The sequence below is a fragment of the Muntiacus reevesi genome, chromosome 5 (genome assembly GCF_963930625.1).
Source record: "Muntiacus reevesi chromosome 5, mMunRee1.1, whole genome shotgun sequence".
NCBI lineage: Eukaryota > Metazoa > Chordata > Mammalia > Artiodactyla > Cervidae > Muntiacus > Muntiacus reevesi.
Window position 1 is genome coordinate 67,427,329 of NC_089253.1, and position 20,293 is coordinate 67,447,621.

The 20,293-nt window shown below is 40.8% G+C and overlaps 1 protein-coding gene and 1 long non-coding RNA gene across 6 annotated transcripts in view; one reads left to right on the forward strand and one right to left on the reverse strand.

Moving 5' to 3' along the window:
* ESRRG (estrogen related receptor gamma) overlaps positions 1-20,293 on the reverse strand; it is a 674,199-nt gene that overhangs the window by 297,897 nt on the left and 356,009 nt on the right. The gene's annotated exons all lie outside the window — the stretch shown is intronic.
* LOC136169022 (uncharacterized) overlaps positions 17,892-20,293 on the forward strand; it is a 33,843-nt gene continuing 31,441 nt past the window's right edge. Inside the window, exon 1 of the long non-coding RNA XR_010663364.1 lies at positions 17,892-18,120. This is a non-coding gene — a long non-coding RNA (uncharacterized lncRNA). The remainder of the gene's footprint in view (positions 18,121-20,293) is intronic.

Consider the following 20,293-nt stretch of genomic DNA (forward strand, 5'->3'; position numbering starts at 1 on the left):
CAGTTTACCATGCAGCTTGTGGGATCTTAGTTCCCTGACCAGGGACTGAACCTGGGCCCATGCAATGAAAGCACCAAGTCCGAACCACTGGACTGCCAAGGAAGTCCCAAGAGATTCACTTTAAATACAAATATACAGACAGATTGGAAGTAAAAATATAGAAAAAGATATCCATGAAACACTAATTCGAAGAAAGCTAGGGTAGTTCTACTGACTCAGACAAAGAAGACTTGAAGACAAGGAGAATTACTGGAGATGAGGAGGGTCATGTCCACACGTCAGGTTCACACCATTTGGACAGAACATGTTCTAAAGAGATGAAGATGGAGATATAAAGTTAGAAGATAAAAGACGGTAGCTGTAGGTATTTTTAATGTAGGTTTGTCTCCCTACCCAGTCATCTTTTAACCTCTTGAAGTGCATCCATCACTGTTTTGGATTTATCCCCCTCTCTTCCCAGCCAGGTACCACTGGCATGATGGATGAGAAGGGGCGTAATTCACCAGTGTGGCTTGCCCACGTGGGCTGTAATCAACAGTGACGTGTTTTGTGACAGTTCTGTATAAAAGATGACTAACATAAATAAAACGCATTGTATATTATGGGGTAATAGAATATAAAGCACCACAGATATACTTGCCTGGCAGCAAGGATCCAGGATTTAAGTCTGTGAGAGACGGCATTCCAAGGGAAAGTTAAAATTCTACCTGGCAGCTCATCCCATCACCCAGTGGCTTCCAAAAAGTCCAGCTATCACTCAGTCCCACACGAAGACCTTTTTAACAAGGGGCAACATGGAACTTTCACACACTTTTACGACCTCAAATCAAGCATCCTGAGTGCAATTTTAGTTTTCATGTGATGCACTTTGTCACAGAGGCTTGTCTTTATAATATGTTACAGAGAAACATGGGCTTCCCTGGTAGCTCAGATGGTAAAGAATCCGCCTGCAATGCAGATTCAATCCCTGGGTTGGGAAGATCCTCTGGAGGAGGGCATGGCAACCCACTCCAGTAGTCTTGCCTGGAGAATCTCCAAGGACAGAGGAGCCTGGGGGGCCACAGTCCACGAAGTCACAAAGGACAAAACGTGACCGAGCAACTAAGCACAGCACACAGAGAAACACAATTGAGAGGAGTCAGCCAGGTCTTCTGTAAACGCCAACAGCGCCGGAGTCAAGCTTAAGTCTGAATTCTGACCCCGCAACTGAACACTCACGTTACTACTGAATAACCACAGAGACAGCTTCTTAATCTTTAAAATAAGGATTTTGTTGTCTTCATTTCTAAAGTCTCAACATCTAACTCCATGCAATAGACGTGTTGCAAATAATTCACATTCTTCCCCTTCTCTCCTTCTCTTGCTGTTTCAGACACACATATACACACCTTTGCTCTTGTGAAACCCAGACAGAAATGTTTCCCTGAGATCTGTGAAATGATACATGGACTTTCAATATCATTAGTAGTAATATTAAAGTATAATATTTGCAAGGTCGTGTAAATTTCAAGTGTACAGAAAAGTGGTTCAGTTACACACACACACACACACACACACATATATAATTTTTTTTCCAGATTCTTTTCCCTTATGCTTCATGTTTGCTCAGTCAGTGTCCAACTCTTGGCAACCCCGTGGACTGTAGCCCACCAGGATCCTCTGTCCATGGAATTTTCCAAGCAAGAATACTGGAATGGGTTGCCATTTCTCACTCCAGGGAATCTCACGGACTCAGGCATCGAACCTGCATCTCCCGCACTGGCAGGTGGATTCTTAATCACTACACCACCCGAGAAGCCCCCTTTTCTTTTATAGGTTATTACAAAATGTTGAATGTAGCTCCTCATGCTATACAGTAGGCCCTTACTGGTTGCTGACTTTATACATGGTAGCGTGTGTCCCCTAATCCCAAACCCCTAATTTATCCCTCCCCCTTCCTCTGATACATGGGACTTTTATTCCATGATCCCTTCCATGCTGACTTAGGAACCCAACCAGGGATGCTTTCAACAGAGTTGCCTGCTGCTTTAAATTCAAACAATAACCACCTTTAGCCACCTGTAATCTGTCACTGCAAACTACTTCTCAGAAAAGCGACACGCTGGGACTCATATTAACCAGTAAAGAATTCAAGAGCCATTCAGGATATTCTGGCCACAGACCTGTGGAAATGATAAAACTGACCCAATAGAGGAACTTGCTGAAGGTGGTCCGTGGTTGGCTCCTTGAGAAACAGATGCTGGGGTCTGCACCAGAGGGCTGGAGGACATGCTTCTTAGGACCTGGAGAGGCGGGAAGCAGAGTGGGCAGAGAGAGGAAAGCAAGTGGGGACCGCGATCCCACCAGGAACTCGGGGCTCAAATGGTCCTTTGGAGTTGTCTCTCTTCGAGGTGAGGGAGCAAGGTCTTTGGACCTCTGCACGGGTGAGTCACGGAGCCCTCGATGAGACAGCTTGCTTTGGCAGAAACTACTTCCGGGGCAGGACTGTACTGTGACGCCTCACTTCTGGCAGCTGTGGGCATGAATTTCCTGGTCCTAGAACGGGACCTGGACCTTACACCACAGCACCCCCTCCAGAGATGTGAGTCGTACCCTGGCTACCCAGTCTGTCGAGTCCTGGGTCGCCTGCAGTGAAACACCCGTCTCTAGGTACCTTTCCAGCGCACCCCAGAGGTCAGAAGCTGCATGCCCAGTCACCCGGAAGCAGTTCCTGACGAGGCGGTGCTCACAGGCCCCAACAGGTTGCAGGCACACAACAGGAGTTTGCCTTTGGCTGAGACGTTCGGCACACTTATTGCAATAAATGAAGGGCATCTAGATGGGATTAAACCCGTAAGCAAGAAAAAGCCAGGTTCATTGTTCTAAGAGGAGGAAATACCACCAACAGAGGTTCATTATGCTGATAAACACACTGGAGTTAAAAGAGAACCCCCATCCCCACCCCCCCCAAAAGAAAAACAAAACTAAAAAAATCTAATTAAAAAAGAGAAGACCCAAACTTTTTAATAGAAATCTATCCATGGCAGTAGGTCCTCAGGACAGAGTGAAGCAGTGATATTAATCTGTGATCCCCAGGCCTCTCCTCAAGGTCACCCCACTCAACTCTGATACGACAAAACAATGCCAGAATACAAACCTGAACTGTGAAGAAATATCTTTTTCAGTAGTTATTCAAATGTTATTTGTAACTGTTATTATGAGGAGGCTTAAGATTTATGCATGTATAAACTTCAAGGGCAAAACATTTATTCAATTCATCTTCAAAAGACTTTCATTATAGGGCTTCCTTGGTGGTCCAGTGGTTAGGGCTCTGGGCTTCCATTGTAGGGCGCCCCAGTTCAATCCCTGGTCTGGAACTAGGATCCCACACATTTTGAGGAGATGACAAAAAAAAAAAAAAAAAAAGAAGCCTTCGACTAGCTTTAAGGCACTATTCGTTATAACTCTTACTTTTTGAAACATAGTGGATTAAAAATTATCTTAACACATCTTTCTAACAATCTAGTCACAAACATTAAGGAATTAGAAGGATCTTTGAGATCAGAAAAGGGGAGGTAAGGCTCATCTAGTCAGATGTTTAGAAGAACACTGTAATAAAAGGGTGTTGTTCAGTCACTAAGTCGTGTCCGACTCTTTGTGACCCCATGGACTGTAGCCCGCCAGGCTCCTCTGTCCATGGGATTCTCTAGGCAAGAATACAAGAGTCAGTTGCCATTTCCTTCTCCAGGGGATCATCCCAGACCAGGGGCTGAACCTGTATCTCCTGCATTGGCAGGTAGATTCTTTACCAGTGATCCACCAAGGAAGCCCATAATAAGAGGTTAGAATTCAGTATTTGCGGAATGACCTTGGTCTACTGTGTTATCCCTCCTGAGACTCAGCGTTTCACCTGTACAAAGGGTGCAATATGCACAATGATTGATGTTAAGGATCAAATGATGCCATATACAAAGTCACAAGCACCCAATATATTATATGCACTGTGTATAGAACAATGTTAGTTTCTTCTGCTTCATCTCCTCTACATCATGAAGCATTTTTTGTTGAGGCATTTTCTAAGGCATTTCTAAGGACCTGAGTTTTCAACTTTTTAAAAAACATGTAGGATGTTTCCATAGCTCAGATCTATAGCAAAAAAGAAAAAGAAAAAAGCATCAAGAGTGCAAAGAAATTGTGGTGCATGTGCTATAGCCAGTGATTAAACTTTAACATAACTTGACAGTTTTATTTTTATATAAATACCACTAGGGCCAATCATTCACATTATGGATTTCAAGCTTAACAAATGTAATTTAAAAAACAACAAAGCTACTTTTAAAGGAGTACTGTCAAAGCCCTGACACTTGCAAAATTGAAAATGCTCCATGTATAAGACTTGAAATGGTACACCACACAATTCTCTCTCCCTGACAGAAGCTATCAGGGTGGACCTGGGAATGCCCAGACGTTTTTTACGTTGTTATTCATTGGTTTGGAGAAACCAGCAAAACAAAGCTTTATGGTCATGACAGAGAACTAAGTTCCACGAGTACTGTGACTCATAGCTTTATCAACAACATATGTAGGTCCCATATCCTTCTCAGTTCAGTTCAGTCACTCAGTCATGTCCGACTCTTTGCAACCCCATGGCCTCCCTGTCCATCACCAACTTCTGGAGCATGCTCAAACTCATGTCCATCGATTCAATGATGCCATCTGTTTCTACTTCAGTACTAAATTCAACTAGTAACTGTCAAAATAAATAATTTTGTGAGGTGGTCTCAAAGTGCTAGCTATACACTTATTATTTTAATCAAATTCAAAATAATAAGCAATATTATTGTCTTATCAAGAGTTACGATATGATACTACAATCCCACTCCTGTGCATACAACTGGAGAAAGCTCTAATTCAAAAAGATATATGCACCCCAGTGTTCATAGTAGGCACTATTTTCAATAACCAAGACATGAAAATAACCTAAGTGTCCATCAACAGATGAATGGTTAAAGAAGATGTGGTATGTATACAATGAAATATTCTTAGCTATAAAAAGAACAAAATAGTGCCCTTTGCAGCAACATGGATGGACCTAGAGATTATCATGCTAAATGAAGTAAGTCAGACAGACAAAGACAGATATCATACGGCATTGCTTATTGGTGGAATTTAAAGAGAGATACAAATAAACTTATTTACAAAACAGAAGACTCAGGAACACAGAGAACAAACTTAAGGTTACCAAAGTGGAAAGGGGAATATAAATTAGGAGCTTGGGATTAACAGATACACACTACTACGTAGAAAATAGATAACTGACAAAGACCCACTGTATAGCACAGGGAACTACACTCAATATTTTCTAATAACCTATAAGGGAAAAAATCTTAAAAATAACATACTGAATCACTTTCTGTATACCCGAAACTAACATGACATTGTAAATCAACAATATTCCGATTAAAAAAAAAAAGAGTTGAAAAAAGAGAGCAAATAAGAAATATACCTGAAAAAAAAAAAAAAGAAAGAAATATACCTGGCTTGTAGGTAATACATCTATAGAAAAGGACAATACATTATTACTATTTTAACTTCTGCACTACTTACCTAACATATTCATTCTTTCATTAAGCTCAAATATTTATTGAGCACCTATTGTGTGACAGACACTGTGTTCAACACTAGAAATACATCCCTGAACAGCAAAAAAAAAAGAAAAGCAACTCTTGCTTCAAGCTTCAATCTCTGCTGGAGAGTAAGACCATAGAGAAATCAAGGTAGATTTATTTAGCTGTTGCTACTTTTTTTTAAAGAGCCGTAATGAAAACAGCAGATAATAAATATATTTGCAAGCGTCTTTATATAGTCTTCAAATGTTTTTTATTTCTCTTATGTCCAACGAGTGGTTTAACCACAGGAACATATGCAGAAGTCCATCAACAAATGAGTTAATGCTTATTTAATATCATCTGCATCCCAAACGCTAAATGAAACATTGTCACAGTTCCAAAGAGCTTATATTTTAGCGGGCTAATCAATGAAAGCATAATGAATCAGCCAGCATACATACCACGCCCGGTGCCCTAATGCAGGAGAGACCACCTCTGCAGGTGCAAATATCCCTCTCTTCACTTCTGCCTCTGCGTGGCTGTCTCAGAAAGCCAGGTATGCAACCAGGTAAGACAGGAATCACAGGGGAGTGTGAGGCCACCTTTGCAGCTCAATTCCAGACAATTCCTGGGAATCATTAACGTGCAAAGTAAGAGCCAGACTGAGCAGATTCATATTTATGTCCTGCACAGGGGTATACAGACATGCCGTGTGCAAATGCTGGCCATTTCAAGGTGACAAGCCTCTGATTGAAAAGTCTGGAGGTCGATAAGTCTCATTTGGGGTCACCTGGCCTAGCTGTCACCTCGGCTGACAAAGAGGAAATTTTTAGAAAATAAACCCCAATAAGCTTTGAACAGCTTGGCCTCCATTTCCAAAATAATTATGACACGCCAGGTCTTCAGGCTTAAAAAAAGAAACTGACTTCACATTTCTTTCTGTTCAGAGCAAGTCTCCTGTGAGTAAATAGTTACAGTCCGGATTACAAAGGCCTGGGTTTTCAAGCCAAACACAAGAGCACTTAAATATAATAGGGCTGGTAGATGCCTTTTAAATCCCTTTTCTTTTTGATCAGAGAGACAGATTTGCACTTGTTACAGGATGACTGAGTAAGTCACTCATGGCATTGCCACTTGTGAGTAATGGCACGATTCCTTCCTTCTTGGGGTGTTAAGTATTTTCTCTCCGTCTCTGTCTTTCCCTGTATATATTAATATCTAATTTCCATGTTGGAGATCAAAATGCAGGCAAACATTTTCTGCTACTGCACCGGGAAGGCAGAGGACATTATAGGAACTCTGGAGAAATTCAAGCCTCAATCATGTTCTAACTTATTGATTTATGTGAATCAATATGCATTTTTGCAAACTGTCTTTTTTTTTTTTTAAAGTTCCGCACTTAGCAGCAGAATTAGGTAATTTTCATTAGAAAGAGCTTCTAATTAACTAGTTCTTTATTTAAAAGAATACAAATTCTGCTCTCAAGAATGCTATAACGTTTTGTCAATAGTTCAGAACAGGGGTAATGACCCTCATTAATGAAAGCCCAGTGTGAGTCTGAGATCTCCATTTGATTCCTTTTATCAAAGTATGGGATCCTAGGCAAAAAAACAAAAAGCTTTACAGGAATCATTCTCTACCTCACAAATAAATAAAACCAACATGCCAGAGAAGGTGACAGGAAATGTATGGGGCAAAATAAAAAATATCCCTTGTCAGTTTTAACAGGTATTCCATCTTTTGGGCCAATGAGAAATTTGGGGGAAATATTTTCACCTTCTTTGTTTCTTGTTCTCTTTTTTAAAAAATCTACTTAGTTGCCCCTGTTCATTATAAATGATCTCATGTAGAGATATCAGAAAGTGGAATAAAGAAGGAATGAAATAACTCCAATCTTACATTTCTCTTAAGAATAGAAGACATCTTAGGATCTCCCAGGGAGCTGGGATTTGAGGGAGTTGGGGGATGGGCCTGTGTAGTTCGAAAATGCTTTTCAGATGATTCTAATATAGCTTCTAGTTGAGAATTTAGACTTTATTACCTGGGTTTGCTTGATCGTATGTCTCAATTATATTATGAATGGATCCAATCTCTATTCTCTTAGAACAATACATCCTCTAGGAGAGAGTCTCCGCACTGATTGTATACAAGGAAATAGGGCTAATAAACTTGTGTGTGTGTGTGTGTGTGTGTGTGTGTGTGTGATCAATATTATTAGTACTTTTGCAGCTATGCTTACAAAGTACCTTAGCTTTTAAAAATATCCTCACATGTGTGTGTGTTTGTTTTTTGAGTGATACTGATATATATTGACATTAATACAAAACAAGAGAAGACTAAAAGTTGCTAGTTAACAGGAACAACTATTGGTGCAATTCCTTTCTTGGAGAGGGTATGCACGCAGATCATGAGACCTCAAATAAAAGCAAAGACTGGAATTTTAAGAACCAAATAAGGGTGAAATTTTACCTATTAATACAAAAATTGCTAAAGGGAAAGGGAAAGGTTTAAAAATATTCTTCATGCTAAATCACACAAGCAAAACAAAAGATTAAAACTCCTCTTAATCCTGAAATTTCATCACACAGGATACACACGCACACACACACGGGGATGTTTGTAAAAGCTATGCAACTTCAATAGCTGAATGATTTCTAAAATGAATGTACTTAACAAGAGCACAACTGCCTTGTAACACCTAGCTCCATCAGAAATGATCTTTTAAAGGTCCAATTCTTCTCATCATTCATTTTTAATTAAAATAATTTAATTATTTTACCTCCCAGGAAATCTCATTTCCTGATTTTAGCTTTAGTTTCTGTTGTACATTCGTAAATAGATCTCCTCATGCTACAAGACTAGTGGCGTATGTGTTCATAGTTTCCCAACCTCAACTAATCTACTCCCTCTTCAGTTTGCCACAAATTCCTAATGGGATTCAAATCCTCCCATGTCCTTGGACAATACTGTGATGATATCTAGGGTGACAAAACTTCATTCGAAGGGGCCATCCCAAGACCATGTTCCCATGGGACTCCTGCCTGAGCTTTTGCCCCGACTCTTCACATATTTCTAGTCTGTATTCCATTTCCCACTGTTGACTTGTAAAATCTTTTGCAGTCTCTCAAAGAATTACAATAAAAAAATAATATATTTGATTTTAAAATTCAAAATCATCTTATCTTGCCTTCTTTTCCAATACTGGGTGATGCCATCATCATCTGGGAATTATTGCTGTTGGTTTGTTCTGCTCCCTGCCTTTTGCTTTCATTTCTTGATCTCTTCGTTAATACAGTTCTTCCTGAGCTAACTACAATTTCATTAGATTAACTGAGGTCCTTAAAAGCAGCATTTGTCCATTCATGACACTAGCCAGAAGTTCCTGTCACCCCATCATATTCTTCAGAGAGCTTCTTTTTCATAATTTACATCTTATTCTTTTTCTCTTTCCAATGTTGAGTGTTTTCTCAATAATTTACCATTTTTGTCCATTTGCCATGCCTCTCCTAACCTGTTAAAACATCTGTGATGTTATAGCTAATTGTAGTCAAGGATTTTCCCTTTTTGGCTAAGAATAGCTTTTGCTAGAGTTTAAAAATAAATTCCTTGCAGAGGCTTTCATTCTATTCCACAATAGCTCTAAATCTAAGTTACATCTTATGAGTCATAATTAAAGAAACTCTTACATACTTTATTTCTGTGAGCAGAGAAACACACACACTTATCCTAGAATTTTTGGAAAATATATATATAAAACACTAGATTCAAATTCTGAGGTCCAATAGAGAAGAGAGTTCCTAAAACACTACAATTATTCCAGATGATCTAAAAACAAAGGTAAACTAGAAAAATCATAGATATATGCATATGTATAACTGAATCCCTTTGCTATACACCTGAAACTAACATAACGTTGTTAATCAACTATACTCCAATATAAAATAAAAAAATTAAAAGGTATAATGAATTTTTCTGTGATTTGATTTCCCTAGCTTCAATGTAGTTAGGGAATTATCAAACAGATGATCACATCAATGTCTTACTGAATACACTCCATCTCTCAAAGATGACTATTGGCCCCAGTTTCCTTCCTTCCTTCCTCCTCCCTGTAGCCCAAACCCCCACCAAAAAGCTTACCACTTGGTTAGTCTCTCTGTTATTAGTCCATGGAAATGCAAGTATTATTTAACTATGAAAATAAAAATCGCACTCAAGCGAGTCCTGAATTATTCATGCACTCTGATTTTACATAATTTGGCCATCCCTCTTTTTATTGCTATTTCAGTTTCTATCACTAAACAATTCTCCGCTAGGTCCACCTTGGATTCCTGTGAACAAGGAGATAACACTTGCGAAATGTTCCCTCGGAGACGATGTTCTGAGCTGATGTCCAAACATTTACAGCCAAAGCCTAAGCTATGAAAAACAGCAAGGAATACCCTCAGTGCCCAGAATGAAAAGTAGAGTCTTAACAAGACCGTTTTTTAAAATCAAATTTCTTTAGAATTTCAAAATCTGGGGTGGCACAAAAGCTAGCAAAATGGAACCATCGCAAGAACAGGCCTTTGAGAGGGCCATTGTCACTCGATGTTTTCATCATGAGGACACACAGACCCAAGACATCACGGAAACACAATTAAGGCACTTAATGTGCTTTTGCCAGTAAGAGTTTTAATGGGCAATGTCAGTCTCCCTGTTTGGTAAGCAGCAGGAGGAAGAGAAGGAGTGCATCTGAACAAGTAAGTGTTGGGAAGATAAAATATAAGATTGGGAAGCAGTTTGTACCTGCAGCAAAATAGCAAGAGCTGGCAAGATGAGTCTTTATGATGGCCAGTATTTTTGAAAGTCTCTAGTGAATTTGTTTCAATGTTGCTTCCATTTTTTATGTTTTGGTTTTTTGGCAACCTTAGCTCCCCAACCAGGGATCGAACTGGCACCCTCTGCACTGGATGGCGAAGTCACAACCACTGGACTGCCAGGGAAGTCCCCTATGATGACCAATATTTTATCTTCTTAATTATTTTTTTTAAAACCTTTTATTTTGTATTGGGGTATCAGAAACACCAAGAAACTAACATCTTTTTGACCTCCCAAGTGGGAGGTAAAGAGGTAAAGAGTCTGCCTGCCAATGCAGGAGACTCAGGTGGCGTGGGTTTGATCCCTGGATCGGGAAGATCCCCTGAAGGAGGAAATGGCAACGCACTCTAGAATTGCTGCCTGGAGAATCCCTCAGACAGAGGAGCCTGGTGGGCTATACTAGAGGGGGTTGCAAAGAGTTGGACAGGACTGAGTGACTTAGCTTGCACCATAGCCCATCAACAATGCTGTGATCAGTTCAGGTAAGCAGCAAAGGCACTCAGCCATACATACACATGTAAGATGGCCAATATTTATACACCACAATGTTAGGTGCCTGGCATGCTACCGTCCACGGGGATGCAAAGAGTCGGACACCATTTAGCCAATAACAACAACAACAACAACAATATATTAGGGCACAGTTTGTGCAGGCCTGTGTCTTACAAAGCAGGCTCTCTGAACTTCACCAGAATCTTGCTCAGAGTTGGAGGGAAAGGCTAGTCTTAGGGGCAACATCAGACAGAGCTGAACTGAGCAAGAAGAGACAGCGAAGAGCTATGCCAGGCAGGGCAAACCAGACAACTCAAAATAGTGATGAGCATAGCCTTGTCTAGCAAGAGCACAGTCTCCTTTTTCAAAATCACTGTTTACTGTTTTGCTCATTTCCAAAATATCATCTTTAGCAGGTCATTAATGCAAGGAACTAGAAGTGTAAACTGAACCTTTGTGGCAACATTCTTGAAATGTTCAGTGTGCAGCATGGAAAAAGGAGAAAAAAAAAACAAAAACACCACACAGATGGAAAATACTGTCATGAACTGACTTGTTCTATTTAAAAACTGTTTGTCAGCCGTAGTTAAGTTGATGCTGTCAGCATGGCAACAAATCATAACATTTTGCATGTTTTGCTGCATGCTTGAGGCAGGCAGAGCACATAGCATGCCTTGATCATAGTTGGGTGGGGGGAGTTTAGGGAGCAAGCAATCAGTGGGACAGAACAGAACAAGTCTGATCTGCTAGTCCCTAAAGGTCAGCCACCAGGGACGAGGACGGCACCTGATGCGCTCTCTCTCTGTGTCTCTGAAAGAAAACTGCTGTTCAGAGGGAGATTTTAAAGAGGGAAGCCCATAGCCCAGGAGCACTAAGGGGAATCCCTCCTCTATCTTGCTTGTTTGTTGTGTTCCACTCAGTCATGTCTGACTCTTTGCGACCCTGTGGACTGTAGCCCACCAGGCTCCTCTGTCCATGGAATTCTCCAGGCAAGAATAACTGGAGTGTGTTGCCATTTCCTTCTCCAGGGGATCTTCCTGACCCAGGGATCAAACTAGGGTCTCCCACAGTGCAGGCAGATTCTTTACCATAATATCTGCAATTAACATAGAGATCCAAGCCCTGTCAGAATGACCTCCTCCTTTGGCTTTATCACAAGGGAAAAAAGGGGCAACACTGAGTCATGATCAGCTAGCACCAGACTTGGGGGCCTCAGATCTGTATGCCTGCTCTGGCATGGACAAGGCTACTTGTCCAGCCCAATCTGCTCTCCTCTGTTTCCTGGACCCAGGAGGAGACTGCATTCCCCAGGCCAGCAGCTGACAAGCCACATGGCCACCTTCAGCCAATGGGTGATGAGCAACAGTGCAACTTCCGCCTCATGTACTTTGGAGAAAAAGATCTGACCTGGACTTTGACCTTGTCGCCTTTCCTTGGCTGACATCACCAAGGTCAGGGCCACCTTAGAGGTTGTGTGTTTGGGATGGCAAAACGACTGGCAACCGGGCTTGCTAAAGACCTGGGGGACAGGGCCACCTACCCACCTCCAGGATTTGCTTTAGTCTTGCACAGGAGAGAGAAACAAACTTTTTTTTTTAATTTAAGAAAATTTATTTCTATATTAAATATTTTTATAAGACTGCTGTTCAGTCCCTAAGTCGTGTCTGACTTTGACCCTATGGCTGCAAGCATGCCCGACCTCCCTGTCCTTCACTATTTCCCAGAGTTTTGTAAGACTACATAGTATTTACTATTCTGCTTTTGGATATAATGGTTTGCATTGCTTATGGAGACAGATTCCAGGCATGACAATTCAGAAGGCAGGTTTTTAACATTCCTGAGGAGTACATTGGGTACTATTGCCCTCTTTTTTTTAATTTTTAATTTTATACTGCAGTATCGTTAATTAACAATGTTGTGTTAGTTTCAGGTGTACAACAAAGTAATTCAGTCATATGTTCTTTTTCAAATTCTTTCCCGTTAGGTTGTTACAGAATATTGAGCAGTGTTCCCTGTGCCATACAGTAGGTCCTTGTTGGTTATCCATTTTAAAAAACAGCAGTGTGTACATGTCAACCTCAAACTCCCTAACTATCCCTCCCTCCACTCGTCCCCCCGGTAAACATAAGTTCGTTCTCTGTGTGTCTAGAAACCAACATTTATATTCTTTACTCTGCACTATTTTTGAGTGTTTGTTACAGAAGTTTATCACCCACGACTCATTCAGGTCCTGAATCTAACACTGGACAGTTTGATGCCTTGGAAAAGTCACTTGAACTCAAAAGCCTCTTTTCCACCTGTACAATAGGCACAATTCATATTTGCCCTTATTGATTTAATGTTTTTATTTTGACTGCGCTGGGTTTTTTTTTTTGCCACGCATGGGCTTTCTCTAGGTGCAGTGAGTGGGTTTCGTTGCTCAGTGGCATATGGGATCTTACTTCCCCAATCAGGGATCAAACCCATGTCCCCTGCATTGAAAGGCAGATTCTAAACCACTGGACCACCATCACTTGCCCTTTTTTAACCTAAAGGAATATGGACATAAGTAATTTGTAAAATGCTGTTATACAAATATAAAATAGAAGCTAACATAGGAATTTGAAGGAAAAAGCAATTCCTTCTAGTTGGAGTGATCACAGGAGATTAAAGAGAAGTTGAGAGGTAGGAGGCAGGAGGGAGATTCAAGAGGAAGGGGATTATGTGTATACCTATGGCTGATTCATATTGATGTATGGCAGAAGTGAACATACTACTGTAAAGCAATTACCTTCCAACTAAAGATAAATAAATTTTAAAAATATGTAGATTCTTCCCTCATGTACTTTATAGAGAAACAAACAAATTAAAAAAAAAAAACTTTCAAAAGGGAGAAGTTGAACGAAATCTTAGTAACACTGGATAGAATTTTAATTTGCAAGGAGGATGTACAAGGATGGAGAAAAAGCAGAGGACAAAATTTGAAATAAAGACTGCATTTTTCAGAGTAAGGTAGCAGGCAGTTTGACTATAGTTAAGGAATCTAGTAGAAGGGTAATAGGAAATAAGGCTAGAAGGTAAGTTTGAGAGCTGGACTGTAGAAGGGTAAGAGAGCCTTGAACACTAGAACAGTGAATTCGATCGATCCTGGTAGTGGGGGTAATCTCATTCTCTTTACCTACGCTTGGTTGAGGACAACCACAGGCTTAAGACACTGTTCTGTAGAGATGCAGTGCTGGGATCTGGGAGAGTTAGCTTGCAATGTGAATGGAAAGACCGAGAGAATCCGAGATGCCAATCTGGAGTCTTAGCCCTGTGGAGCCACCGAGCAAACCTGGAAGCACTTATCTCTAACCTTCCTGTGATATGGGATAACTAAATGCTTATTTTTCATCCAACACTAATTGGCATTTCTGTTACTTGCAGCTGAAACATTTTTATTTTTTTAAAGAGTCTTTATTGAATTTGTTACAATATTGCTTCTGTTTTATGTTTTTCTTTGGTCTTTTGTCCATGAAGCATGTGGGACCTTAGTTCCCAGACCAGGCATGAAACCCACACCCCTTGCACTGGAAGGCGAAGTCTTAACCATTGGACTGCTAGGGAAGTCCCAAAAAGCATTTTTAAAGAGTAAGCAGTGTAGGTGGTTCACTTAGAACCATGCAGAACAATGAATTAACGTCTGGAAAAAATATTTGATCTCTAAAAAGATTATTTGCAAAACCACCGCTTTAATTTCTCAGACATACACCCTTCATGATCAATACACTGGAGCTATTTTTGTTGTTGTTCAGTCACCAAGTCATGTCCGACTCTGAGACTCATGGACTGCAGCACCCCAGGCTTGCCTGTCCCTCACCACCGTCACAAAAACGTCCTGAGATACATTTACAGAAGCAATCTAGAAAGGGACTTTATAAGAAAGAAGCTTTTTGCCACTAAGTTTTACTTACAAGCATAGCACTTTTTGTTTGCAAAGTGCATAACAGTTACAAATATTCAGAAGAAAGTCAGCCTGTAGAAAATGAATTTTTAGAAAACTTTGGACCTAAGAAAACCCAGATAAATCAACTATATCTTCTTCATAACTTTACAGAGGAGAAAATTCAGGCCTCGGTATCATAATACGTGCCTTGCTAAAACCCATGACTAGAACACCCAGCCTTTACTATTTTTTCTCCCACAAAATATCACAATTTAGTTGCACTGCAGTCAACTAGATTTTCTTTTTGTTCCTAGTATAAGAAATACAGGAAAAATGTATTTTAAAGATCAAAGAGGGAAGGTCAGGTTACCTGGCATTACCTATAACTACTATGCATTTTATCAGGAGCATATGAATCTAAATTTGAAATGGAATATTTGAGTAATATTTTGACCAACAGGACCTATCTAAGCACATATGCATGGAGCAGAAGCATGTTGTCAGTATTCTTCATTATCTCCATGACACCCATGCACAACTTGCTAAATACCTCATTTCGTATCAAGTCCTCTATCTGGCCATTTCCCTAGATCTAGTCCTAAATTAAGGAAGGATTGGAAGTCATTCTGAGCATAAGTACAGTACTAGAAAGTAATACCAATGTCATTTATTCTTCTTCTCTCTTTAGCTTCTCTGCTCCATGTACTCCCTAGGTTCTTGCCAGGTTAAAGCAGGGGAAGACCAGGAGAGAAAAGCTGTTTTTTTTGTTTGTTTGTTTTCTTTTCTTTTTTTTTTCCATTTATTTTTATTAGTTGGAGGCTAATTACTTTATAATACTGTAGTGGTTTTTGCCATACATTGACATGAATCAGTCATGGATTTACATGTGTTCCCCATCCCGATCCCCCCTTCTGCCTCCCTCTCCATCCCATCCCCCTGGGTGATCCCAGTGCACCAGCCCTGAGCACTTGTCTCATGCATCCAACCTGGGCTGGTGATCTGTTTCACATTTGATAATATACATGTTTCAATGCTATTCTCTCAGAACATTCCACCCTCGCCTTCTCCCATAGAGTCCAAAAGTATGTTCTATACATCTGTGTCTCTTTTTCTGTCTTACATACAGGGTTATCATTACCATCTTTCTAAATTCCATATACATGTGTTAGTATACTGTATTGGTGTTTTTCTTTCTGGCTTACTTCACTCTGTATAATGGGCTCCAGTTTCATCCATCTCATTAGAACTGATTCAAATGTATTCTTTTTAATGGCTGAGTAATATTCCATGATGTATATGTACCACAGCTTCCTTATCCATTCGTCTGCTGATGGGCATCTAGGTTGCTTATAATGTCCTGGCTATTATAAACAGTGCTGCGATGAACATTGGGGTGCACGTGTCTCTTTCAGATCTGGTTTCCTCAGTGTGTATGCCCAGGAGTGGGATTGCTGGGTCATATGGAAGTTCTATTTCCAGTTTTTTAAGAAATCTCCACACTGTTCTCCATAGTGGCTGTACTAGTTTGCATTCCCACCAACAGTGTAAGAGGGTTCCCTTTTCTCCACACCCTCTCCAGCATTTATTGCTTGTAGACTTTTGGATAGCAGCCATCCTGACTGGCGTGTAGTGGTACCTCATTGTGGTTTTGATTTGCATGAGAAAAGCTGTTTTTGATATTTTAAATCCTCAACCACTGCTTCAGAAACAAATATTCAGAAGAAAAGGGGAGATACAAATCAGATCTTTTACATCCGTGAAGTAAACTTGGGGTGGAGGCCCACAGGAAAAATGCATAGAGTACTCTAGGTGTATTTCCTCAGCTTGAAAGAAAAACGCATAGAGTATTCTTGGTGTATTTCCTCAGCTTGAATAAATGCTATTTAATAGGTGTCTTTATGTAAAATAATTCAGTCTTTGAGAGGAGAATTAAGGAGCAGAATTTGATGCTTTAGCCCAAATCAGAAGTAGTTTTATAAATGTGGTGATGAAATTTTTTCTCGGATGATCGTACAACAAACTCCTCACTGGTTTGTTAAATAGAGTGCTTCATAAAGAAAAACTGGTCGGCTGTGGTTGATTCTGATGCCATATCACAGGAACCACGGAAGGGACTCATTCAAGTACAGCCTCTCCTGAGGTTCCCATTTCAATTTTCATAAGGCACAAGTGATCCCTCAGTGAAAAAGAATTGCTCGTAGTCTGCTGCTGATGGGAATATGATCAGTGACCTTAAATCCTTTCCTTTGCAAAACCAAAGTCATGTCATACAGAATTCAGAATTTCTATCTAACAAATTTTCCAGACAGATTTTCTCAGCTGCTGTCCCTTTTGGCTGGCCCATCTTTATCTTTCATGTTGACCATCTGATCTCCAAATACAACCCTTTTCTTCCCAGCGTGGTTGCTAACATCTGGATATTTGTTATCATATTTGCTTATCTTGGAGACTGAGCAGGTCAGTACTTTTATTTTTTTTGGCCATGGCTCATGGCTTGTGGAATCTCAGTTCCCTGACCAGGGACTGAACCCTGGCCATGGAAAGTGAAAGCCCGGAATCCTGATCACTAGGCCACCAGGGAATTTTGGAGCAGGTCTGTGTTTGGACGGAAGACTGCGATGGTAAGTGTCCTAGAGGTCCCCTCCCCAAAGCCCCCGTCTACGTTTGTATCTGGGTATCCTGCTCAGTCGGTCAGTCATGTCTGACTCTTTATGACTCAGCAGACTGTAGCCCTCCAGGCTCCTCCGTCCCCGGGATGCTCCAGGCAAGAATACTGGAGTGGGTTGCATTTCCTATTCCAGGGACTCTTCCTGACTCAGGGATCTCTTGCGCCTCCTGCATTGGCAGGGGGATTCTTTACTACTGAGCCATTTGGGAAGCCCCATCTTTGTATGGGCCCCTCCCACACCATACCAGGATCAGTCTGTGTGACCAATAGAAGACCACAGAAATTATGGCATGTCACTTCTGAGGCTGGACTATAAAAGACACTGTGGCTCCTTTTTTGGCCTCCTTTTCTCTCTCTCTAATTGTGAGCTTTGGGGGAAGCCAGCTGCCTCACCCCGAGCAGCCATCTGGAGAGCCCCACGTGGTGAGGATCTGAGGCCCTCCAGCTGGGAACCAGAGGAGGGAACTTGGAAGGAGACCCTCCTGCTCAGTCATGACTGCAGCGGACTTAAGTGCTGGCCACCAGCTTGACTGAAACCTCATGGGAGACCTGGAGCCAGAAGTAGACACCTACGACGCTCCCAGACTCTGGACTCTCAGAAGCTTCGTGAGGTAACAGACACCTCCTGTCTTAAGCCATTACATTTTCTAGTAATTTGTTCTGCAGCTTTAATGCATGCCAACAGGCACTGTAGGGCTGTTGTTTTTGTTTGCTTTTCTTCTAATCTTTAAGTGACTTGAGGATAGGAGCCAGATCTTATTCATCTTCACGTTGAATGGCATGCCTTAGGACACAGCAGATCCAATAACCATTTTCTGAATGAATGATCATCTCCTTCCTGTTTTTATCATTAAAGTAAATTCAATGACAATTACACTTCCAGATTTCTGGCTTAACTGAAGATTTTTTTTTTTTTTTAAATAATGTGGTTTAACCCAGAGAATATCGAAGAGGGGAAAAAAATCTGAAATGAGATCACCTTTCAAAAGGTCCAATTTTTTTTAATGCTCCCACCATTAAGAATTCAATATAAATTTGCAATAAGGCTCAGTGAGCAATTTAGGAAGCCTTGGCCTCCTGCCTTATAAGCATTCATGATTACAAACTAAAACTTGGCCTTGCCAGCTAAGACATAACAGCAGGATGGGAAAGACTAAAGGCTGACGTAAGTGTGAAAAAAAATAAGCTCCTGGAGCTCTTGGGTCTCGGGACAGTAGAATAATTCTCAAGATGACCTGAGGAAACCACTCCTAAAGGTTAAGTGTCCCTTGGTAACTTGACAGCTTGGGGAGAAGCAGGGATCAGCAACTTCCCAGCTTTGACTGTAGGTGGGAACTGTAAATAATTCATGACATATCATCCCTCCAGATCCACCAACCCCCAAATTCTAATGTAGTCCTATTGGGAAAACACAGCTTAAAGAGTGGGTACAAGAACCCATTACCACGCTGAGAAATGAAGATGCACCCATTTAGTTCAGTTCAGTTCAGTTGCTCAGTCGTGTCTGACTCTTTGTGACCCCATGGACTATAGCATGCCAGGCTTCCCTGTCCATCACCTACTCCTGGAGCTTGCTCAAACTCATGTCCATTAGGTCAGTGATGCCATCCAACTATCTCCTCCTCTGTCATTCCCTTCTTCTCCTGCCTTCAATCTTTCCCAGCATCAGGGTCTTTTCCAGTGAGTCAGTTCTTTGCATCAGGTGGCCAAAGTATTGGAGTTTCAGCGTTAGCATCAGTCTGCCCAATGAATATTCAGGACTCATCTCCTTTAGGATTGACTGGTTTAATCTCCTTGCACCCATTAGGAAGCCTCATAGGAGACATGCGTGACATTTACTAACAGGGCAACATATTTTTTTTCCCACTGACTAAACCTCTTTTCTAGGGCTTCCCAGGTGGCTCAGTGGTAAAGAATCTACATGCCAATACAGGAAACACGGGTTTGATCCCTGGGTTGAGAAGATCCCCTGGAGGAGGATATGGTAGCCTACTCTAATATTCTTGCCTGGGCAATCTGGTGGACAGAGGAGCCTGGCGGGCTATAGTCCATGGGATTGCAAAGAGTTGAACATGACTTAAGAGACTAAACAATAACAAACTCCTTTCCTAGACAGTGAGATCTTCTGGGAGAGAGTTGCTGTAGTTATTACTTATGTATATTAGTAAGCATTATCATTACCTTGTACTGAGTACAAGAAGAAAAGCCAAGGTTTTGCTCAGCACACTTGAAGTTTTACCAAAGAAAAGCTCAAGGTGCATGAATGAAAAAACAAAACAAAACAGGATTTCACTGGGAAATCATTTCCATGGATTGAATGAACTTTATCTTTAGGGACCACGAACTTGGGTAATCTCTAGCCTTCTTTTGGAAAAGAAGAGATTCGGGAAAAGCTGTCTTTTCCTTTCCTTCACCCTCAACTAGCTGACAAACAAATACAGCTCAAGAAACCAAGAGCTAGAATCATTTTTTTGTCATTTAAAAAAAATTCACTAAAATATTAAAAGAGGAAAGAACCAGCTAGGGTTGTACAAGAAAGGGCCTCAGGTTCAGTTCATTTCCATTCCAGATAACAAGCTTGGATTACTGCATCACTTGACAAAAGACTGCTTACTCTCAAAAAGAGAGGACTGCCCCAAAGGCATAAAGTAATATGCTCTGAGGACTAAACTTTAAAACCAACAGACTTGGAAAAATAAAAGGACAGCTCTGTTCCTTAATTACAACTGTTTTTCCACTAAAATAAACAGACAAATAATCAGACTGTGTAATTAACTTTTAACA